Source organism: Giraffa tippelskirchi, chromosome 11 (genome assembly GCF_054371585.1).
Source record: "Giraffa tippelskirchi isolate mGirTip1 chromosome 11, T2T-mGirTip1v1.2.pri, whole genome shotgun sequence".
In the NCBI taxonomy this organism is placed as follows: domain Eukaryota; kingdom Metazoa; phylum Chordata; class Mammalia; order Artiodactyla; family Giraffidae; genus Giraffa; species Giraffa tippelskirchi.
This window is the reverse complement of record NC_137285.1, coordinates 87,180-111,692: the sequence shown is the minus strand read 5'-3', so window position 1 is coordinate 111,692 and position 24,513 is coordinate 87,180. Positions and strand designations below refer to the sequence as shown.

Below are 24,513 nucleotides of genomic sequence, written 5' to 3'. Positions count from 1 at the left end.
CAGATCCTAGAGAGGAAAGACCTCAGGGATCAGTGAGAGGCGGCGTCCGGTCCTAGAGAGGAAAGGCGTCACGGACCAGTGAGAGGTGGCGTGAGCACCTAGAGAGGAAAAACGTCAGGGAGCAGTGAGAGGTGGCGTCCGGTCCTAGAGAGGAAAGACGTCACGGACCAGTGACAAGTGGCGTGACGTCCTAGAGAGGAAAGACGTCAGGGATCAGTGAGAGGTGGCGTCATGTCTTGGCGAGGACGACCTCAGGGATCAGTGAGACCCCCCCCCCCAAAATCAGGTCCTAGAGAGGACGACCTCAGAGAACAGTGAGAGGCGGCGTCAGGTCCTAGAGAGGAAACACGTCACGGACCAGTGAGAAGTGGCGTGACGTCCTAGAGAGGACGACCTCAGGGATCAGTGAGAGAACCGCCCCCTCCCCAATCAGGTCCTAGAGAGGACGACCTCAGGAATCAGTGAGAGGTGGCGTCCGGTCCTAGAGACGAGAGACGTCACGTCCTAGAGGGGAAGCACGTCGCAAAGACGCCATGGATCATTGAGAGACGGCGTCAGGTCCTAGAGAGGAAAGGCATCACGGACCAGTGAGAAGTGGCGTGAGGTCCTAGAGAGGACGACCTCAGTGATCAGTGAGAGGCGGCGTCCGGTCCTAGAGAGGAAAGACGTCACGGAGCTGTGAGAGGCGGCGTCAAGTCCTAGAGAGGAAAGGCCTCGCAGAAAGACGTCATGGATCATTGAGAGACGGCATCCGGTCCTAGAGAGGAAAGGCGTCACGGAGCAGTGAGAGGTGGCGTGACGTCCTAGAGAGGACGGCCTCAGGGATCAGTGAGAGGCGGAGTCAGGTTCTAGACAGGAAAGACGTCCCCGACCAGTGAGAGGCGGCCTCACGTCCTAGAGAGGAAAGTGTGGGTCACGACCTGGGAACTGAACAACAAAGAGATACTCATAAGCAAAACTCTTAAGGTTGCTATTGCAGGGAATGGCCACAAGGCGGCAGGATTCTTTCATGCCCTGTTGTGATTCCTTGGAAATGAAAGCTTTCGAGTTTTAACTCAGGACTGTAATTTAATACGGAACGTACCTGAAGAAACACCCAAAAGCCTGTGGGTTCTTCCTGAACATTCTTATTTATTTGTTTTAATTGTTTTATTTATTGGCCATGCGATGCGGCTTGTGGGATCTTTAGTTCCCCGCCGAAGAATCGAACCTTCGCCCTCTGCATTGGAAGTACAGAATCTTAACCAGTAAACTGCAAGGAAGTCCCCCTGGGCATTCTTTTTTTAAATGAACCTTTATTTTATATTGTAGTAACACTGATATACTATGTGTTGTTGGTGGCAGGTGAACCGAGTGTATTTTCTATTTTGTTGTTCAGTCGCCAAGTCATGTCTGACTCTTTTTGTAGGAGTGTTCCCTTTTCGCCAGACCCTGTTACACTGGTAAAACATCTATTTGTGTGTACATAAGTGTACATAATTATAAATGTCTAGGCACATAGATATATAAATTTCTATGTGCATAGATATATAGATATATAAATACCTTGATACACAGAGACATAAATATCTATATACATAGACATATAAATATCTATGTACATATAGACATAAATCTCTATGTACATGCAGATATAAATTATTATAGATACATATAGATATTTATATACATAGACATATAAATATCTGTATACATGGAAGATGGTTACACAGTGGAAAATGCAAGAGACAACCTTATAGACAAAATAAGTGATACAGATAGTGGCATTTATAAGAGCATCCTAGGAGAGAGAAACATAAACAATTTCAAACAAAGAGAACAAAGATTCCTGTAACTAGTTTTAATCTGGTGGCAATAAACCAAGTCCACAGGGGAGTCAGTAGATGATGGCAAATTCTGGAAGGGTCAGATAGTGAAAACAAGTTCAATGTGTCATCTTTGTTTACAAAGTATACCTCATCAATTTATGGATTCATACCTGTTGATACCTCCTTAAGTATGTATCATGCTATATATATCCTCACATGCCCACATCCAAACTGTTTCATCTCAAATCACTTCAAGCATAATTCCAACTTATTGCAACTCTAGTTAGTCAATTGTTGCAATTTCTTGAAAAAGGCACATTGTGATTCTTTCGTATAGACCAGTAAAGGCTAGGATTTCTGTCTAATGTTTTTTTAGAGGCCCTAGGAATCATTGAAAATTTCAACTCTTCTCCCTGCTTCACCTTGTTCTGATTCAATTGACATGGGAAAAGCTATGGAAAGAGTGTTTAATATAATCTGAACTCACCAGGTATCTATTATTTGGTATACATGAAGATCTGAGTAGACTTTGATGGATAAAAAAAAAATATTGTGAATGTAGAACTTAATTAGAAATTGCGGGAGTCATTTGACCAGAGAACAATCACAATGGATCAACTTTATCTCCCACACCCAGGAGGACAAGTTTATCTTGGTAATAACATCAGCAACTGAGGAGTTAAAGTGTTATCACTGTGAAGAATGATTATGAAAAGAAATCTATGAAATATTTAGAACACAACTTTCCAAGAGGCTTTAAATTTCAGGTAACTGTTTTATTATTTGACATCTTGAGTGGATTACAGACTCTGTGTAAGTTTTACAGACTGTTCAAAGTAACATTCTATTCCATCCTGGAATGAATACATCACCTTTTGATTCAGGCCCTTGTGACACACTTAATCAGACTCAGAGACAATCTATGTTGGAGAGTGCTCTCCAGTTTGTGTATACCAGCTGCAGATCTGACAAGAAACAGTTACTCTCACGTGGTTGTTGCTGTTCAGTTGCTAAGCTGTGTCTGACTCTTTGTCACTCCATGGACTGCAGCACGCCAGGAATCCCTGTCCTTCACCATCTCCTGGAGATTGCTCAAACTGCTGTCCATTGAATTGGTGATGCCATCCAAGCATCTCTTCCTCTGTCATCCCCTTCTCCATTTGCCTTCAGTCTTTCCCAGCATCATGGTCTTTTCCAGTGGGTCAGCTCTGCACATCAGGTGGCCAAAGGATGGGAGCTTTGGTTTCAGCATCAGTCCTTCCTATGAATATTCAGGACTGATTTCCTTTAGGATGGACTTGTTTGATCTCCTTGCAGTTCAAGGGACTCTCAAGAGTCTTCTCCAGCACCACAGTTCGAAAGCATCAGTTCTTCGGTGCTCTGCCTTCTTTGTGGTCCAACTCTCACATCCATACATGACTCCTGCAAAACCCAGCAGCTTTTACTCTCACATATGGGACATCAAATTTGGTTTCACATATTGCCTGCTATGTTTAGACTCTCGGTTCATACTTCATGTAACCATGTAGTGTTGTATTTAAATCCAATTTGAAACAAAGCTTTAAGAATGTTTTGCCTAGGGACTCGCGCCGCGGCCGCGGAGACGTGAAGGCCTCCTCGCCGCGCCCCCCCCCCCCCACCCGCAAGCCCCCCGGGTCCGCGCTCGACCTCGCAGTCCGCTCCCCCGGCCCCCATGGAGAAGACGGAGCTGATCCAGAAGGCCAAGCTGGCCGAGCAGGCCGAGCGCTATGACGACATGGCCACCTGCATGAAGGCCGTGACGGAGCAGGGCGCCGAGCTGTCCAACGAGGAGCGCAACCTGCTGTCGGTGGCCTACAAGAACGTGGTCGGGGGCCGCCGGTCCGCCTGGAGGGTCATCTCTAGCATCGAGCAGAAGACCGACACCTCGGACAAGAAGTTGCAGCTGATCAAGGACTACCGGGAGAAAGTGGAGTCCGAGCTGAGGTCCATCTGCACCACGGTCCTGGAATTGTTGGATAAGTATTTAATAGCCAATGCAACTAATCCGGAGAGTAAGGTCTTCTATCTGAAAATGAAGGGAGATTACTTCCGGTACCTTGCTGAAGTTGCTTGTGGTGATGATCGGAAGCAAACGATAGATAATTCCCAAGGAGCGTACCAAGAGGCTTTCGATATAAGCAAGAAAGAGATGCAACCCACACACCCTATCCGGCTGGGGCTGGCTCTTAACTTTTCTGTGTTCTACTATGAGATCCTCAATAACCCAGAACTGGCCTGCACACTGGCTAAAACGGCTTTTGATGAGGCTATTGCAGAACTCGACACACTGAATGAAGACTCGTACAAAGACAGCACCCTCATCATGCAGCTGCTGAGAGACAACCTCACATTATGGACATCAGACAGTGCAGGAGACGAATGTGATGCGGCAGAAGGGGCAGAAAACTAAGTGCATACAGGGTGTCATCTTTCTTCCCCTTGAAACCTTTTTACTCATCTCCATTCCTTATTCCATTTGGATTTCCTATAGCAAAGAAGCCCATTCATGTGTATGGAATCAACTATAGTCTTTTCACACTGCAGCTTTGGGAAAACTCCATTCCTTGATTTGTGTTTGTCTTAGCCTTCCTGGGGTGCAGTTACTGCTGTAGAAAAGCATTAATAGCTTCATTTCATACAAACATAAGTAACTTCCAAACACTTATGTAGAGGACTAAAAATGTATCTGGTATTTAAGTAATCTGAACCAGTTCTGCAAGTGACTGTGTTTTGTATTACTGTGAAGATATGAAAATGTAGCTAATTACAATTAAAGAGTGTTCTACATAACTTCTTAATTTCTACATTCCCTCCCTTACTCTTCTTCAGAAATTTCCTTTCAGTAAGCAGCTTTTCCATCTTCTTAATGTATTCCTTTTTAGTAGGAATCCAGAAGTATTAGATTGAATGGAAAAGCATTTGACATTTTGGGGCTGGGGGATCACAGATTAAAATGCCTCCTGTATCATATGTGATGGAGGTCTTATGTATCTGTGACAACAGGGAGTTTCCTTATTCACTCTTCATTTGCTGCTGTTTAAGTTGACAACTTCCCTTCCCAATAAAAACTCACTTACACCTCCTGCCTTTGTAGTTCTGGTATTCACTTTACTATGTAATAGAAGTAGCATGTTGCTGCCAGAATACAAGCATTGCTTTTGGCAAATTAAAGTGCGTGTCATTTCTTAATACACTAGAAAGGGGGAAAAAAAGCACACAGTCCAGTCTAAAACATTAGTACTTTTCCATGCAGATTTGTGCACATGTGAGAGGGTGTCCAGTTTGTCTAGTGATTGTTATTTAGAGAGTTGGACCACTATTGTATGTTGCTAATCATTGACTGTAGTCCCAAAAAAGCCTTGTGAAAATGTTATGCCCTATGTAACAGCAGAGTAACATAAAATAAAATTACATTTTATAAACCAAAAAAAAAAAAAAAAGAATGTTTTGCCTACTAGTAGCGTTCTATTTTCACCAGCACCTCTTACCTTGGTGTGACATCTCCAAACCCAGAAATTCTTACATGTTGATATGAAGATCAATTTCATTTTAGCAGCCTTTGAGCAGAGAAGTGACAAAATCAGGATGCCTATTTTGTCAGATTTCTCCAGGCAGAAAATGGAAGCTTGTTGCTGTTCAGTCACTCAGTCATGTCCAACTCTTTGCCACCCCATAGATTTCAGCACGCTGGGCTTCCCTGTCCTTCACCATCTCCCCGAGTTTGCTCAAACTCATGTCCATTAGGTCGGTGATGCCATCCAACCATCTCGTCCTCTGTCGTCCCCTCTTCTTCCACCCTCAGTCTTTCAAACTGAAACTGTTAGAAGGCAGAGTTCATGCAGCTTATGGGCTCCTCGACTCAATCTTTTTGCAGAAATTTTCTGATGTAATTTTTCAAGTGTGACCTTTCCTTCATATAATAACAAATAAACAGAATTAGAAGAAACTAATTTGAAAGGATGGATTGTTTCTACCCTGACAATCTGAACACAAAGGAACCAGTGGGAACTGCAAAGATCTGGGGGCCAGGCTTTTAAGAATATTTTAGGTTGGCAAATACTAACTAATATGCTTTCAATTTCAACAATTTTTATTCTGATAAAGAATACCCTTTTCTAGAAGGCTTCCAGTGTGGCTGCCTCCTCCTGGAAGCCTTGGGTGATGGAATCAGGGCACTTTCTGTCTGTCTGTACAGGACCCTGGGCTCAACTCTAAGAAATCCCTGGATCTCCCCTGGATCCTGACCACCATGTGCCCAAAGACACTGGTAACGGTTTGGTTTTGCCTGTTGAAGTGTTTAATGACAAAGGTTCTTTCAGTTTCCTGATGTGGGTGACATGTGGAGCCCAGTGATGGTTTTTTCTTTAAGAAACTTACTTGCTAGTTCCCACATGAGGGTGAGGCCCCTGTCCAATGATGAGAGACCTTGCATGTGTGTGACTTGTGCCTCCAGGGAGAGCAACCTTATGCTAGTTTAAACCTGACCACGTTCTGTCTACATGGTAGATTTAGACCTCCCTAAGTCTTGTCTAGGGGCTTCCCTGGTGGCTGAGATGGTAAAGAATCTGCATGCAGTGCAGGAGACCTGGGTTTGATCCCTGGATCGGGAAGATCCCCTGGAGGAGGGCACAGCAACACACTCCAGTATTCTTGCCTGGAGAATCCCCTGGACGGAGGAGAGGAGCCTGGCAGGTTACAGTCCACGGAGTCGCAAAGAGTCGGACATGACTGAGCGACTAAGCACATACCTCCTGTATATACAAGAGCTACCCAGAAAAAGTGAGGTACTCCCTGTAACGTCCAAGGCCATTATTTAAAATACTATCTTCAGATACAAACAATAGGAGAAAGTCCTTGGGGGAGGTTATCATGCAAAACACAGTAAAGAAATGTATGATTGTTTGCAGATTTAAGTCAGGGCTCCACCATTGAAAAGAGCTACTTGAGATTTAATCATCCTTCTATTTCTGGTGCAAAGAGGGATAGCCATTAAATATGGAAATTTTTCTATGGTAAATGTCCTTCATCTCCATACAGTTTTCTGAGATTCCTGTTTTTTTTTTTTCTTTTCTTTTTTTTTAAATAAGACTGAAATATTCCTTATGCCGGAAAGGCATATCTTGGGGCGGCATATTTTGTTTGCCTTGACATGGATGTTTCCCACTTTGCTTGTGCATTCATCTATTGAAGGATATCCTTATTTGTTCAAGTTTGTAGCTATTATGAATAGTGCTGCTGTGCATAATTTCATCCTTGTTTGAATTTGGAGATAGGTTTTCAAAGCAGTTCACTAAATACTGAGCATCCCAAGGTGAAACTTGTTTAGCTTTGGAAAAAACTGCCCAGCTATGTTACAAAGTGGCTGTACAGGCATCCCACTGTTAGGGGAAGCACACTGACTGAGACCGCCCACCCTGCCCAGGCACCATGGTAACCATTTGCATGAGTTGTTTTATGACTGGAGGTCCTGGTAAGGAACTCAGAACTCATGAGCCACCACCAACTGAAAGAGTTTGGGAAAGGTCAAAAGGAGACACCATATGTCCAACCACCTCCCAGAATCCTCTCTGGCATCCATCTTGGCTGAACAGGGTGTGCACTGTTGTAGCCACGCTCTCCGGGAAGCAAACTCATTCAGAAGGACAACGCAAATACTGAAGAGCAATTTATTACACTGGTGGGTCCAAGGCAGAGTCTCCTCTTAGCCAAGGACCCCGACCAGTTTTTGTGACAACCTTATATACCATAAGTGTACGTGCCCAAACCCACATCCCCAGATTCCTTGAAACTAGTCTGGATAGTGTAAAGGAGAGATATAATCAAGGGTAGCTATGATTTATATGCAGTAAGTCTTAGTTGGATAAACAGGGTAACATATATCAATAGATATTGTACAGATAATTTGTTTTGCTTTGGGGTAAATTAGTACACTCCCTTGGTGACAGGATGTCTTGGTACGAGTCCTGAAGGCCTTTTATCCGGGGGTCACTTTTGCAATTGATACGTTATCTCCATGGATACTGGGCACATAATTTAGTGTCCATCGGGTGAGCACCCAAGCATATAGTCCAAAGTTCACAGGGGTTTCAAGACAGAGACTGATTTTCAAGACGGAATCTGTTCGGCCTACTTTCCTCCTTCAGCACCACCAGGCAGGATCTGAGTCAGAATGATTGGCTAAAGACAACCCGGAAACTAATCCCATCACCATAAAACCTGGGTTCCCTTCCCCTACTGCTCTCCACCCGGGCGCCCTTCCCAATAAAATCTCTTTCTTTGTCAGCACGTGTGTCTCCTCGGACAATTCATTTCCGAGTGTTAGACAAGAGCCCAGTTTTGGGGCCTGGAAGGGGTCCCCCTTCCTGCAACACCACCAGCAGTGAAGGAGAGCTTCTGTTGTTCCTCACCCTCCAGCAATCGCTACTGTCATATATTCGGAGCACAGCAGTGCTAATAGGTGCGGTGTGTTAACTCATGATTTTAAATGTTATTCCCTAGTAGTATGATACTTTTGTATAATTTTTGTATGATATTTAGCATCTGCATATCCCCTTTGGCCAGGTGTTTCTGGTTAGATCCTTACCCATTTTTTTTTTTTTAAACTGGGGCTGTTTTAGAGGCCTTTGTCTATTGTAGGTCCAAATCCTTTACTAGATATGTGTTTGCAAATATTTTTCTCCCAGTTTGTGGCTTGTCTTTAGACTTTCTGAATAAGGTCTTTCAGGGGAGAAAACTGTAATTTTATAAAGTCCACATATTTTTTTCTTTTGTATATTGGCGTTTTCTGTGTTAAAACTCAAAGCTCATGATCTGCAGACCAAAGCCAAGGTCATGTATATTTTCTTATATATACATGTAATTTTGATTGTTTTGCATTTTAAATGTCTGTTAATAAATCTGAGTGAATTTGGTGTAAGTTTGACAGTTTGTGTTTACAGTCATTTCATTTCATATGGTTTCCAGTTGATTGTTCTGTAACTATTTTGGAGAAATCATAAGATATTCATCTCTATTTCAGTTTGAATTTCTTATCTGCAGCAGAACTGCACATATCTGCTCCACGGCCCCCTGGGGCCTGCTCCTTCTGAGATCCAGGAAACAGGAGGACCTACCAAACCGAGCCCATCCCTCATCAATGAGGTCATGCTGCGCGCTGTCTCTTCAGACTGCGTTCTTTCACTGAGTAATATGCACGTGAGATTTAACCATGCCTTTTGAGGGTTGGTGGTTCATTCCTTTCTACTGCTGAGTAATACTCCATCGCATGTGTATGGGAGGAAAAACAATTCTCATTCTGCCCTTCCACAATAAAAGACAAATCACCAGGAGAAAAAACAGAAGCATACCTCCTCTCTGCTTCCCTGGTGGCTTAGTGGTAAAGAATCCGCCTGCAAAACAGGAGAGACGGGTTTGATCCCTGGGTTGTGAAGATCCCCTGGAGAAGGAGTTGGCAACCCACTCCAGTATTCTTGCCTGGGGAATCCCATAGAAAGAGGAGCCTGCGGGGCTACAGTCCATGGGATCCCAGAGTTGAACATGACTTAGTGACTAAAACAACAAATGCCTACTGTATACAGGGGAGCTACCAAAGAAAAGTGAGTCACTCCCTGAAATGTCCTAAGCCATCACCTTAAATACCATCTTCAGCTGAAGACGGAAGTAAGACCTTGGGGAATGGGAGAAGCTGGTTATGGAAGGTTATCATGCAAGACACAGTAAAGAAGGATGACTGTTGGTAGATTTAAGGTGGGACCTTTCCATTGATAAGTTACTTGAGTTAATTATCCTTCTATTTCTGGTGCAAACAGGGGCAACCCTTAAATGCAGAGATTTCTCTGTTGTAAATGTCCTTCACAAAAGGCAATTGCTACTTAGTTGACTGAGAGTCCTCTTTTTTTTTTCCCTTGAAGTCGACGTGAATAATCCTCACACCAGAGAGGCTTATTTTGGGGTGGCCTGCTCCACTTGCCTTCAAGTTTTTAACTATTATGAATAGTGCTGCTCTGCAGAAGTTCATCTTTGTTTGCATTTGGGCATGCATTTTTCAAAGCAGTTTCTTAAATACTGGAGATAGCGATTGTTGGATCCCAAGGTGAGGTTTGTTTAGCTTCAGAGAAAACTGCCCAACTGTGTTACAAAGTGGCTGTGCATACGTCCCATCAGCAGTGAGGGGGCTTTCCTGCTGTTCCTCAGCCTCCAGTAATTGGTATTGTCATATATTTAGAATTTAGCAGTCCTAATAATATATGATGTGATATCTCATGATTTTAATTTGTAATTCCCTAATGGTGTATGATGTTGAACATGTTTTTGTTTTTGACTATCTGTATATCTTTTTTTGGCTGGTTGTCTGTTCAGATCTTTACTCATTTTTTATGGGGTTGTTCAAGAGGTCTTTGTCTATTTTGAGTCCAAATCCTTCATCACATGTGAGTTTTGCAAATACTTGTCTCCCAGATTGTGGCTTGTCTTTTGATTTTCTGAATAAGATCTTTAAGAATCAATTCAGTTCAGTTCAGTCACTCAGTCGTGTCAGACTCTTTGCGACCCCATGGACTGCAGCACACCAGGCCTTCCTGTCCATCACCAACTCCCGGAGTTTACTCAAACTCATGTCCATTGAGTCAGTGATGCCATCCAACCATCTCATCCTCTGTCATCCCCTTCTCCTCCTGCCTCCAATCTTTCCTAGCATCAGGGTCTTTTCAAAGGAGTCACCTCTTTGCATCAGGTGGCCAAAGTGTTGGAGTTTCAGCTTCAGCATCAGTCCTTCCAATAAATATTCAGGACTGATTTCCTTTCAGATGGACTGGTTAGATCGCCTTGAAGACCACAGGACTCTCAAGAGTCTTCTTCAACACCACAGTTCAAAAGCATCAAATCTTCGGCCCTCAGCTTTCTTTATAGTCCAACTCTCACATCCATACATGACTACTGGAAAAACCATAGCCTTGACTAGATGGACCTTTGTTGGTGAAGTAACGTCTCTGCTTTTTAATATGCTGCCTAGGTTGGTCATAACTTTTCTTCTAAGGAGAAAGTGTCTTAATTTCATGGCTGCAGTAGTTGTGCATGGGCTTAGTTGCTCCATGGCAGGCGGGATCTTCCCAGATCAGGGATTGAACCCATGTCTCCTGCATTGGTAGGTGGATTTTAACCACTGCACCACCACGGAAGTCATTCCACTCCCTCCTTCCTGCCAACCTCCTACTTAAAAAAAGACTAAAAGCAACCTGTTTAGTAAGTTTTCAGGAGTCTGAGCTCTGAGGTCAGCGTCTGTGGTGTCATTCTCCCAAAGGCTTCAGATACCAGTTGTGCTCATGAATCTGGCAACCAGGGTGGGTCTGGCGGCTGAAGACAGGCTTGGCCTCTGGAGCTCTGCCCTCACCGACTCATGCAGGGTCCCTGAGCCCTGGTAGCCAAGCAGAGCGGCACGCAGGTGGGGCTGGTACAGCCGTGGGACCACTGCAGTCAGAGTGGAGCCTGCGGCGGAGGCAGCTGGCTGTCCTGTCCCCGTGACTGCTGCTGTCCTGTGTGCCCGTGCAGGGCAGTCACGGTGTCAGGTGAGGCCTGGCCGCTGTCGTGGGGACAGGATGGGACCTCAGACAGCTCACATCCCCACCCCACCCCACCCCCGCTTCAGGTCGTGGCTTGTGGCTGCTGTCAGCTCCCTGGGCTGGGAGGCTGTGTAACACACCAGCCCCATTACTCATGGTCAGCTGAGACCCCAAGCTCTGGGGTAGCACACCATCCCTGCCACCATGCAGGTCGTCCCACTTCTGTGAGGGAGGGCCTGTGCGGGGCTGTGGGTGATGGGGGATTTGGGGGTGTTGTGGGCTGGCCCAGGAGTCAGCTTTTTGAGGGGAAGAGAGGGGAGCAGAGGGGAGGGAGAAGCTTTGAATTGCTCAGGCCTGCAGGGGATTCCAGGCCCAGCTCCGGTGGGAGGTGCAGGTGAGAAGCCCCTGCAAGTTGCTCGGTCCCCACCGTATTTCAGTTGAAGCCCCTCTGCCTGCACCGCCCCTAACTCTCCCTCCCGCGGCCCCTGCCTAAAGCCACAGAAGATGGGGAATCTATACGGCTTCCCTTCCTGTAGGGAAACCAAGCCACAGACAAACGTGTTCCTTTAAGAAAGCACGAAAGAAACGAGAAAATACTAGTGGGTGGTTATTACTGACATGGTTCATGTAGAGATGCTTCAGAAGCCGGGCACACGAAGGGAACTGAGGGCCATTGCCCCCAGTCCTGGAGTTTGCACCCTCCGCCCCCCATCCCACGGCCCACTCTCCCCTTGGTGTCTTCTGGTGACCGGGCGAACTTCAGCCTCCTGAACCCATCCTGGAAGGATGAGGCCATGGCAGAGGTCATTCACAGAGGGGAGGGTGTGGTCGACTCTTTAGCACGCCATTGCCTCCACTCTGTGTTGGAGCTCAGTTCTGGGTCAAAGCAAGCGTGGCTTCCTGATGCGGCCCCCACCTTCACTCACTGGGGGGTCTTTGTGTCCACCTTGTCCCCTCGTGCAGCCTGGTCACCCCTGGGGCCCGTGTGTGTGTATCTGCTCTGCTCACAGCACACCCCGGGGTCCATCAGGCTTCACTCATAAAAGGGACGTGTAAGGATGAACTATTCCATAGTTAAGAATTTCAGGGTTGCGACAGCGTTGATCAGAGCACGTGGACACAGGTACGAGGCCCGTGCATAGAGAAGCTGCTGTGTGGGCTTCGAGGACCCTCCGTGTGGGGGTGGGATGGGGGCCGGACAGGGACTTCCTGCACACGCGACTCCAGGCTCTGTTCTCGGCAGGGCGGACGACTGTCAGCACTGCCTTGTCTGTGGAGGGGCTCTGGGGCTGCCCCGCTCAGCAGGAACGGCAGTGGTGGGAAGGGAGGGCGCCCTCCCTTAGCACCCCTGACCTCACACCCACTCCTCAGGGCAGCCAAGTGCCTAAACGGCCCCTTCCTCGTCTAGCTCTGAAGACCTGAAAGGTGTAGAGGCTGAAGGACATGCAGAAAACAAAATTCTGTAAAGCAATTATCCTTCAATTAAAAAATAAGAAAAGGTTAAAGAAAAAAACACAAAGAACAGCAAAGGTGGGGCTTGCACCCTCAGCCAGCCTCTGCCAGATTCTCCCTGTGCTCATGCATCAGACTAAAATGCTGGTGCCTCCACCCTGTATCACAGATGAGAACAGAGACACAGAGAGGCTGAGCATCTTGCCCCAGGTTGCACAGCTGCTGAGGGCAGGGCTGAGAACTGGACCCCTGTGGTCGAATCTGGAGTCCAGATGCTGTGATGACCCTGAGGGAGCGGCAAAGACCAGATGGCCCAGACTGAGTGAGGCACACACACATGCACACACATACGTGCATGAGGCCTTCACCTTTGAGGCCACAGAGGTCAGAGGAAACCAGAGGGCAAACCCTAGATCTGCCTGTCTGTCTCAAACCCTAGATTCCTCTCCCTGGACCCAGGAACCGACTGTACCATGACGTAACTGACTTGGCTCCAGAATTATGCCTTCCCAGGGGTTCAGCTACCACTGGACCCCACCGCTCTCAGCAATAAGTGGGGAATAAGTACATAGTCTGGGCTTCAGATTTGTTTGGAGACAAAATTTATTAGGAGTACAAAAAACCACGAAGGCAATTGGCATGAACATCTCCGGAACACTTAAGAAACCCTCTGCTGTTTATCTATCTCCTCTCCTGTCATGAAAGTGGAAGGTCTATTTAATCAATTAATTCTGTGCTTATCACACTCTTTCTTTAAAATGTTTATTTATGTATTTATTTATTCGGCTGCACTGTGTGTTAGTTGCAGCATGTGGGAGCTAGTTCCCCAACCAGGTATTGAACATGGATCTCTGCATTGGAGTCTTGGCCACTAGACCACCTGGGAAGTCTCTCCTCATACTCTTGGGGACAGTAACAGGGCATAGACCTCCTCTGAGGCCCCCTTAGAGCTAAGGCATGCCGTGGCTGCAGTAATCCTAAGATGTGGTTTGTTGGTCATGACTCACTCACACTCCCTGCACACATAGGGCTTCTCCCCTGTGTGTGTCCTCTGGTGTCTGTTGAGATGGGACTTCTGACTGAAGCTTCGCCCACACTCCCTGCAAACATAGGACTTCTCCCCTGTGTGTGTCCTCTGGTGTGAGATGAGATTTGACTTCCGACTGAAGCTTCGCCCACACTCACCGAAAACATAGGGCTTCTCCCTTATGTGTGTCCTCTGGTTTGTGATGAGACTTGACCTATCCTTGGAGACTTGCCCACACTCTCTGTACTTGTCTCTCATAATCCCTGAGGCCCCTGCCCCCATGAATGATTTGCCTGTGTCCTCTGGATTCAGTTTCTGGCTTGTGCTGGGCTCTTCTGTCATTCTCTCATGCACCCCAGAACCCCCCACTTGTCCTCTGGGTGAGTAGGAAGAGGCCCTTGAAATCCTCTTCAGCCTTACGCTTTCCAGCAAAGGTTGGGGCCTTTCCTTAGCCTCGTGACCCTCAGGTTTGTCACTCGGGCTGTGTGGATCGGAATATCACTGCTGCTGATTTTGATTGCCTGGGCAGGGATCCTCTGCTTGGAGGTGGTCTCTTTTAGATGGTCTCAGGAGGGTTTGAGAGGGGTGATTGCGTTGGACATGTTGGCTGAGGAATTTCTGACTAGAGAAGGCCAGAGAGCAGGAGGCACATGGGTGGATCTTGGGCTTCAGTTCTGCTGAAAGAGAAAGCTTTGGTCAGGTAGCTGGTTTGCCATGGGAAGGCCTGCCCACGAATCATCTAAGTGTTGACAGCGCACGATTTGTCTCCCATCAAGTGTGTCTTTACAGTCCACTTTTCCATTCCATTCTTATTCACTACATCTACAGAAATCCAGGAAGCCTGTGTCAAGGGCCTTTTCTACATATCACCCAGACTAGGGACCTTCCAGCAGCATCAGAGGCAGCGTCTCTCCTGATACAGGTGGATCTGCAGGGACCTTTCCCTGTGTGTAAGTATCTGAAAAGTCATGTCACCGTGGTCACAGGTATTTTACCCTACTGAGAGATAAGACTCTTGATGACTTAGGTGGAATCTTCCTGAGCAGCTCCCTGTGAGGGGAAAGGGTCTATTAAGTTAGGGGCACCTGGCCTGGAGCTCTCTGCATATGGGAGGCAGCACAGGGGTAGTTAGAGCAGGTTTGAGTAAAGCTGACTTTGTGGCTCCTGGTTCAAAGAGCAGCCTTTGTGCCGATCTCTGCAGGAAGTGGGTTTCAGACTGGATGAAACCGAGTGGCCCAGGTCCCACTGACTACAGGTCTCTGGCTCCTGCTGCCCCAACTGGTTCACAAATTGCTCCTCTCTGAGTTTTCCATAAATCAGAAAATAAAGGCATGTCCTTTCTCAAGCCTCACCAGTATTCATACCTCATTTATTTCATTCAGTCTTAGCTCATTTAACATGCACTAGGAAGTCCTGTTTAAGAATACATCTCCAGCCAGACTCCTCACAACCTCACTCCCGTGCATCTTCAGCCAGCCCACTCTCCCCTCATGTCTGGCAATGAACTGACCTCTGAGGGGACTCCCCGCTGCTGTCTCTTCCCCAAAATGAACCAAAGCATCGTCACAGAACAGAGAACGTGCCGCTTGCAGCTGAAAGCCTCACGGTTGTTCTGTGTCACCCAGGAAGACCCCTGGGGCCTGCACGTGGACACGGGCCCTGAGGCTTCCGGTCCAGCCTCCTTCCTCGCCCTCTGTGCTTCCTCCTGCGACCACCGGCATGGCCTCTCGTCCCGGCCCTGGGGCTGTGGCACTGGCTGCTCCCCTGCCTGGAATCCTTTCCCAGGGGTGTTATCTCTGCCGAGACCCTGCCCCACCATCCTGCGCCACACCCCACCCTCTGCTCAGGCTGATCCGAGGCACTTTTCCTGCGCTGTTTTCCTCAGAGCACCAGCCCCTGTCTGGTATGAAGCCCGTGCTGCCCCAGGGCAGTGGTTCTGTCTGTTTCGGTGGGTGGAGCCCTGTCTGGCACAGAGTATGAGCTCACATGACAACCAACTGAAACAGTGACTGAATGCCAATCACTGTACACTTGTCGCTTAGAAATGGGAGGAAATGAGGGAGAAACAGGGAAAGGTGAGAGGGCGGGTCGGTGCTGGGAAACTTGCAGTTTGCCTCTGAGCCTTTCAGCAGAAGGTGATGTGACATAGTTTTGCACAAAATTTTGAAAATTTGAAGTAACATTTTTAATATAAAAATCTTTCCTAACAGTCATATGAAATGAATCAAATTCTGAGGCATTTTAATGACGACTTGACTGACTTTAGACTGGACTGTACTCTGCTTCGGAATCGGACCAGGGAGGCTCCCCAGGATGGGCTGGGGCGCTGGAAGAGTGGTGGCGCTCACCTCTCCCGGCCGCGAGCTCGCTCTTCCCCCTGCTGTCCCACTTGATGCCCAGGTCCTGGCCATACTCGTCCCCGTACCAGACCAGCAGCTCCCAGCCCAGCCTGACCACCTGGCAGGTTCGGTAGAAGATCTGCCCGTGATACTGGAAGGGCACCAGGTTCTGCTCCTAGTCGTCCCGGGCACAGTTCACATACCTGGGGTCGAGTCCAGGAGAGGGAAAGAAACCTCAGGTGATGAGTGCCCTCCAGGGTCGGACCATGCCCAGCTCCTTGCCTTCAGGCTCTGAGGCTGCCGTGGTTCCCACCACCCCTCATGGGGACCTTCTGTTCACACCTTCGACCAGGCCGTGTGAACTGTTATTTCCAGATCCTGTTTCCAGTCCTCTTCCTGGCTCGAATGTTTTTCTCTCCTTACTTAATTACTCATTTTCCAGAGCCCAGTTCTAGACTCATCTCCACCTGGACTGTCCACGAGGCTGGTGACCTCCAGCTCCCCTAAACTCTAAATTAAGTTCTCTTTCATTCCACAGGACTTGGTGCTCCTTGGCTAGCACACACCCCTCAGCACTCACCCCAGCCTGCCTTCTCTCCCGAGGCTTTTCTTCAATCTCCCCACGTGTATCCAGGGTCCTACTCACTTGCCCACCCCATCCCATGGAAACTTGGAGCGTGCTCTGACATAGCTTGAGACCCAGAACAGTAATAGTTTATTCACTTTCTGCCTGCCCTGATGAAAGGAGAGGCCCTCAGAGAATGGCCATGCTCACAGCCATCCTGCCCCCTATTCCTTCCCACACCTCAGGGCTCACTTCTCACTGGAACCAAGCCTGGGGAAGTTGTTGCCCACATGGACTCAAGGTCTCCTGTGTTAGGTTATCCTGGCGCTGTGCAGCTACTCAAAGATAGAAAAATCAAGGTTACTGTTCCTAAAATCAATTGGCTAATGTCTGTCTGCAGTATGTTCTCCAAAAGGACATGGTTTGTGTGATCTACTTCAGTAACGAAGTTCGCTGACTAAACTGAAACATTAAGTGCTTGGTAAGTGTCAATTAAGTGAGTTAAAGTGTCCCTGGTGAATCTAGATTCCTCAAGTTGTTTTCAAGTCCCCCAGTTTTGTTCAGCATATAGACTTGTATTTTGAGAGCACATGCTATATTTTTATTTCGTTCTTTCTAATGTCTTTTGAAATGAAAAAGCATGATATGGAGGGAAAAGAGGAAATAAGATGTGAAAGCTATTGAGGGAGACAGGTTGAGAAGGAAAGAGGTGTGGGCTTGAGGGAAGAGCAACGTCTACAAACTGCAGACTCACTGCACTCACCTCATCCAGTTGGCCAAAGACGTGTCCTTTCTATCCACATACTCATGGCAGTTTCTCCCTTTGGTGATCTGAGTGTCAGAAAAAGAGTTACAATCTTTCTCCTCTCTTTTATTTATTTATTTATTTTTTGGTAGGAAGCAATAGAAGAACTATTTCTCTATGCTGTCATTGGTGCTCTTCAGCCTGCATGGATTCAGCTGCTTTCATCAAGAGCCTCTTTAGTTCTTCTTCCCTTTCTGCCATAAGGGTGGTGTCATTTGTATATCTGAGGTTATTGATATTTCTGCCAGCAATCTTGATTCCAGCTTGTGCTTCATCCAGCCCAGTGTTTCTCAGGATGTACTCTGCATGTAAGTTAAATAAGCAGGGTGGCAATATACAGTCTTGACATACTTCTTTCCCAATTGAGAATCAGTCCAGTGATCCATGTCCGGTTCTAACTGTTGCTTCTTGACCGGGATAAAGTTTTGCAGGAGGCAGATAAGGTGGTCTCATATTCCCATCTGCTTAAGAATTTTCCACAGTTTGTTGTGATTCACATAGTCAAAGGCTTTATCATAGTCAATGAAGCAGAAATAGGTTTTTTTTTTTTTCCTGGAATTCTCTTGCTTTTTTGTGATCCAGCAGATGTTGGCAATTTGAACTCTGGCACCTCTGGCTTTTCTAAATCCACCTTGAACATATGGGAGTTCTTGGTTCATGGACTGTTGAAGCCTGGCTTGGAGAATTTTGAGCATTACTTTGCTAGCATGTGAAATCAGTGCAGCTGTGTGGTAGTTTGAACATTCTTTGGCATTGCCCTTTTCTGGGATTGGAATGAAAACTGACCTTTTCCAGTCCTATGGCCACTGCTGAGTTTTCCAAATTTCCTGGCATATTGAGTGCAGCACTTTAACAGCATCATCTTTTAGGATTTCAAATAGCTCAGCTGGAATTCCATCTCCTTCACTAGCTTTGTTCATAGCGATGCTTCCTAAGGCCCAGTTGACTTCACACTCTAGGATGTCTGGCTCTAGGTGAGTGATCAAATCATCATGGTTATCTGGGTCATTAAGATCTTTCTTGTATAGTTCTGTGTATTCTTGCTGCCTCTTCTTAATATCCTCTGCTTCCGTTAGGCCCATACTATTTGTGTCATTTATGGAGCCCATCTTTGCATGAAATGTTCCCTTGGTATCTCTAATTTTGTTTGCACATATTCGAGTATTTTAACTGGGATGGGTGGAGAATGTTCAGGAGCAGCTAGCCTAGGGATCAGGCAGCATTTACTTCAAGATGCCTCTGCGTGGTCCCGCAGCTTCCCACCGAGGACCCTCCTTGTGGTAGTGGGGGTGGGGGGTTAGGAGGGTAGAGGAGGGGGTCAGAAGTGTGGAAGAGGGGGTCGGGAGTGTGGAGGAGGGGTGGGAGAGTGGAAGGGCTGCTGTCTGCATGTAAGTCCCCACCCCCGACCATCTTCAGCATTGCTCATTGGTGTAACAAGTGTTCTAATTGGGTTTTCACCTGTGTATCTGGTGGGTTCTTAATGAGCAATGTGAACAGTGACATTTAATGTCCTCAGTCAGGACTAGATACTTACTATGGCACATACAGGTGTAAGAACCTGGGGAGGCATGTGCAGCCAGTACCCCTAGGGACAGGGTTCAGACTTGACCCCTCAACATTTTGCGGTCCAGCAACTGCTTTAACATTTCTGAGGGCCCAGTGCTGACTCTAAGGGTTCTGTCATCCAGCCTCCATCTTCCTTTAGTGAGACCCACACTTCTAGGATCCCACAGAGCAGGGCCTGTGTGAGTTCTCTGTGGCTTCTCTAACAGACGACCACATGTTGGGTGATTTAAAACAGGAGGAGTTCATCTTCCCCCAGTCCTGGAGGCCAGACACCTGAGATCAAGGTGGCGCAGGGCTGAGGTCCCTCCAGAGGCTCCAGGATAGGGTCCTTCCTGCCTTTTCCAGCTTTGGGGCTCCAGGGGTCCCGGGGCTTGTGGCCCCCTCCCTCCCATCTCTGCCTCCATCTTCATGAGGCTTCTCGTCTGTGTCCTCTTTCATCTCTTATAAGGACTCTGTCAGTTGGATCGAAGGTCACCGTAACCTTAGATGACCTTACCCTGAGATCCTTAACTACATCTACAGAGACTCTTTTCCCAGGTATGGCCCTGTTCCCGTGTTCTGGGGGGGACACATCTTTTGGGGCCACTATTCACCCCATTATCTGTATATAAAATAACCCTTATTTTAGGAGATCACCACAGGCCCATATAGACGGGCACAGACAGCGGCCACACAGGTGGGGTCTGGAGAGAATGAGGATCCTGGAGTCACCTGGAACGGATCAAGGCCTGGCTTCATCAGGTGAGGGGAATCACAGGGAGGAGGGGGCATGGTCTTGTTCAGGCTTCAAAAGACCGTGTTGGGTGGGATGTGAGACGCACCGTGAGGGCAGGGAGCTTTGTCAGGGCCTGATGGAGGGATTCGGCTTGGGCCAAGGCTGAGGGTGTAGAGGGGAATTAGTGTGGGGGTTGGCCGTATGCCCTGGAGAAGGAGCTGACAGTCCCTGGGGCACAAGGAACTGGGAACCCAGGAGGCCTCCGTGTTCCTGAACCAAACTTGAGTCCACACACCTGAGTGCAGTAAAGCCAGTTGCCTGACACCATTTGCAGTAAAGGAAAGTGCAGCATTAATTGTAAAGGCACCAATACGTGGAGACAGGTACTGCTAAGCTGCTGCTAAGTCGCTTCAGTCGTGTCCGACTCTGTGCGACCCCATAGACCGCAGCCCACCAGGCTCCGCCATCCCTGGGATCATCCAGGCAAGAATACTGGAGTGGGTTGCCATTTCCTTCTCCGGTGCATGAAAGGGAAAAGTGAAAGTGAAGTTGCTCAGTCGTGTCCGTGAGACAGGTAACTCGTGCTCTAAACCCTGAAATCCCTGAAGGGTTTCAGGAAAGCAGTTTTACAGGCCACATGAGGGAGGGGGGTCACAGAGTATGTGATTCGCTGGTGCACGGTTCTCTGGTTGGTGAGGTAACAGGCAGCTCACCTCACAAATCCTCAGGCGCTGGACACTCTGGGGGTGATGCGTTCATGCTCATCAAGTTCTTCCACTCAGTGGGGCTTTTAGCAGCTGTAAAACAACTCCCTGAGTGTGCCTCAGATACTGTTATCTCCATACTTCAGAGAGGAGCTGCAGCAGAGGATACGGGACGGGGTCTGTCCTGGGAGGGCCCCATAGGCTCCTGCTTGGTTACACCAGGTGTCTGGGCTCAGCAGCTGGAAAAGTTGGGGCTGCCTCCTGGCTGTGGGCAGCAGCAGGATGGCAGTCCTTGAGGGGCCTGTTAGCCCCCAGGATGAGATGGGGAGGCCGTGGACGGACAGATTCACCTGGCCTGGGAGAGAGGTGCAGGCTGGAAATGTCACTGGAATCATCGCAGAGAGAAAGGGGAAAGGCCAGGAGGGGGCAGGTGGGTTATAGCCCCTACATGCAGGTGATGGTGGTCCTGTTGGACACAACTCAGAGCCATAAGGAGTGGTGGTCAGGGGCTCAGCTTCATCCTCTTGTTCTTTGCTTATCTGTAACTTCCCACTCCTGCAGCGAGGAGCCTGGCCCCCACCATCTGCATCTGTCAGTTCTTTTCTCCTCTTCAGATTACATGTACAGTGGTCTCAGAATTGCTAGCTACTGCACTCTGGAAAGATCTCTATAAAATGAAGCCCAGTGTTTATGTGCAGGTCATTTTGCCTTTTGTGTATCGATTTCATTCATTTCCAAAGTCACATTTTCCCCCATCTCCTACAGTGAGATACATTTTTCATGCATTTCTAATGTGGTTAAGTATTGTTGCATTGTGTATTCTGTCCTGCGACTCTCCTACACTTTAAATAACTATACTTGAATAGATTGTTTGATCCCTTGGGCTATACAAATCGAAGAGCGTAGACAAATGCACAGTGACAGGTGTCCATTCTAAAGCATCACAGGGGATACTTCAACCCCCTTCAGCAGATGATCTGCTTATCATCTATGTAGCTTTGCTTTTCCTAGAATGTCATAAATGAGGTCATACTATGTGCTGTCTCTCCAGACTGTATTCTTTCACCGAGTGATATGCACATGAGATTTAACCATGCTTTTCAAGGTTTGGTGGTTCATTCCTTACTACTGATGAGTAATACTCCACTGCATGTGTATGGGAGGAAAAACAATTGTCACTCTGCCCTTCTGTAATAAAAGACAAATTACCAGGAGAAAAAACAGAAGCATACCTCCTCTATGCTTCCCTGGTGGCTTAGTGGTAAAGAATCTGCCTGTAATACAGGAGACTTGGGTTTGACCCCTGTGTTGGGAAGATCCCCTGGAGAAGGAAATGGCAACCCACTCCAGTATTCTTGCCTGGGAAATCCCATGGACAGAGGAGCCTGGAGGGCTACAGCCCGTGGGGTCGCAAAGAGGCGAACACGACTTAGTGACTAAAACAACAAATAGCTTCTGTATACAGGGAAGCTACCAAAGAAACCCGAGTCACTCCCTGAAATGTCCAAAGTCATCACCTTAAATACCATCTTCAGCTAAAAACAGAAGACCCTGAAGAATGGGAGAAGCCCGTTATGGAAGGTGATTATACAAAACACAGTAAAGAAGGGTATGATTGTTTATAGATTTAAGTCGGGACCTCTCCATTGATAAGTTATTTGAGTTTTAATGATCCTTTTATTTCTGGTGCAAACAGGGACAACACTTACATGCAGAGATTTTTCTGTTGTAAATGTCCATCACAAAATGGCAATTGCTATATATTTTCTTGAGATTCCTCTTCTTTTTTCATGGAAGTGGACTTAAGCAAACCTCACAGCAGAGAGGCATACTTTGGGGTGGCATGTTCTGCTTGCTTTGACATCGATATACCAAATTTGATTATACATTCATCTATTGAAGCATACCCTGATTACTTCAAGTTTTAACTATTTTGGATAGTGCTGCTGTGCCTAAATTCATCTTTGTTTGCATTTGGGCATGGATTTTTCAAAGCAGTTTCCTAAATACTGGAAGTATGATTGTTGGATCCCAAGGTGAGGTTTGTTTAGCTTTGGAGAAAACTGCCCAACTGTGTTACAAGGTGGCTGTGCATGCGTCCCACCAGCAGTGAGGGAGCGTTCCTGCTAGTCCTCAGCCTCCAGCAGTTGGTATTGTCATATATTTAGAGTTTAGCAGTCCTAATATGTGTAGTGTGATAGCTCGTGACTTTAATTTGTAATTCCCTAATGGTGTATGATGTTGTATGATGTTGAGCGTCTGTATAAGTTTTTTTGCCTGGGTGTCTGTTCAGATCTTTACTTATTGTTTATAGGGTTGTTCAAGAGGTCTTTGTCTATTTTGTGTCCAAATCCTGTATCAGATATGAATTTTGCAAATATTTTTCTCCCAGTTTGCCGCTTGTATTTTGATTTTCCGAATGAGGTCTTTCAGAATAGACGTCTTTATTTCTATAAAGTCCACAATATTTTTCTTCTGTGGACTGACAGCTTGTGTGTTAAAACTCAAAGCTCATGATACACAGGCTAAACCCAGGGGCATGTAGATTTTCTATGTTTATGTCCACAGTTTTGACAGTTTCAAAATTTAAATGTCTGTCTGTTAATAAATTTGAGTGAATTTGGTGACTACATTTCATTCTATAGTGTCAAGTTAATTATTCTTTAACTATTTTGGAGAAGTTTTGGATATTGGCAATATTTCGGTTTGAATTTCCATAGTTTAATGGACCTAGTGGAACTGCCCTGAGGGGCGGAGTCTCCACTTAGCTGTGCCTGCGCGAGTGAGGGAGGCTTGATCTGCATTCTCATTGGCTGGCAGGGAGCGAGGAGCCCGCCTCCCTGACCCACTCCCACCGCAAGCGAAATTCCCGCTGTGACTGAGCACCTGGCTGCCTGTGGCTGCTGACAGGAGTCTGGTCTCCTCAGGACCCATTGGAGTTTCAGCTTTGGGACCTTGTGGGGTTCAGTTCAGGCTGAAGGGATTCTGGTCTCCTCAGGACCTGCTCAAGTTTTGGCTTTGGGACATCGTGGGGTTCACTTCAGGCTGACAGGAGATCGGTCTCCTCAGCACCCACTGGGGCGTCAGCTTTGGGACATTGTGGTGTTCAGTGCAAGCTGATGGGAGTCTGGTCTCCTCAGCACCCACTGGGGCTTCAGCTTTGATACATTTTGGGGTTCAATCCAGGGTGATGGGAGTCTGGCCCCTCAGGACCCATTATGGCTTTGGCTTTGGGACATTGTGGGGTTAGTTCAGGCTGATGCAAGTCTGGTCTCCTCAGGACCTGCTGGTGCTTCAGCTCTGGGACCTTGTGGGGTTCAGTTCAGGCTGACAGGAGTCTGGTCTTTTCAGGACCCACTGGGATTTCAGCTTTGGGACATTGTGGGGTTTAGTTCATGGAGACGGGGGTCTGGCCACTGAGGACCCACTAGGGCTTTGGCTTTGGGATGTTGTGGGGTTCAGCTTAAGCTGACGGGAGTCTGGTCTTCTCAGAACCCACTGGGTTTTGAGCTTTGATACATTTTGGGGTTCAATCCAGGGTGATGGGTGTCTGGCCCCTCAGGACCCATTAGGGCTTTGGCTTTGGGACATTGTGGGGTTCAGTTCAGGCTGACGGGAGCCTGGTTTCCTCAGGACCTGCTGGGGCTTCATCTTTGGTACATTGTGGGGTTCAGTCGAGTCTGACAGGAGTCTGGTTTCCTCAGAACCTGCAGGGAGGTGGTGCTGCTGAAGGAGAAGGTGAGGAAGATTGGGAAGAAACTTTCTGTGTGTGACTGTTGCTGAGTGTCTGTCTTCAGAGGACCCAGGAGAGTTAGGGCTTGATGTGGAAAGTTGTGGGTTTTTAGTCAGTTTTTGTCTGTGGTATAGAATGGTGTCCAGTGTTGTTCCTTGGTGTGTGGTGTCCATTTTTCCCAGCATAGTTTATTGAGGGGAGTGTCCTTTCCTGGGTGTATG

The 24,513-nt window shown here is 47.3% G+C and overlaps 2 pseudogenes across 1 annotated transcript in view; one reads left to right on the top strand and one right to left on the bottom strand.

The window, feature by feature from the left end:
* Positions 1-4,912, top strand: part of LOC145526409 (14-3-3 protein theta pseudogene) — a 29,137-nt pseudogene extending 24,225 nt beyond the window's left edge. Inside the window, exon 5 of the transcript XR_014068876.1 lies at positions 2,446-4,912. The product of XR_014068876.1 is annotated as a 14-3-3 protein theta pseudogene (transcript). The remainder of the gene's footprint in view (positions 1-2,445) is intronic.
* An 8,929-nt stretch (positions 4,913-13,841) lies between these two features.
* LOC145526650 (histone-lysine N-methyltransferase PRDM9-like) overlaps positions 13,842-24,513 on the bottom strand; it is a 44,674-nt pseudogene continuing 34,002 nt past the window's right edge.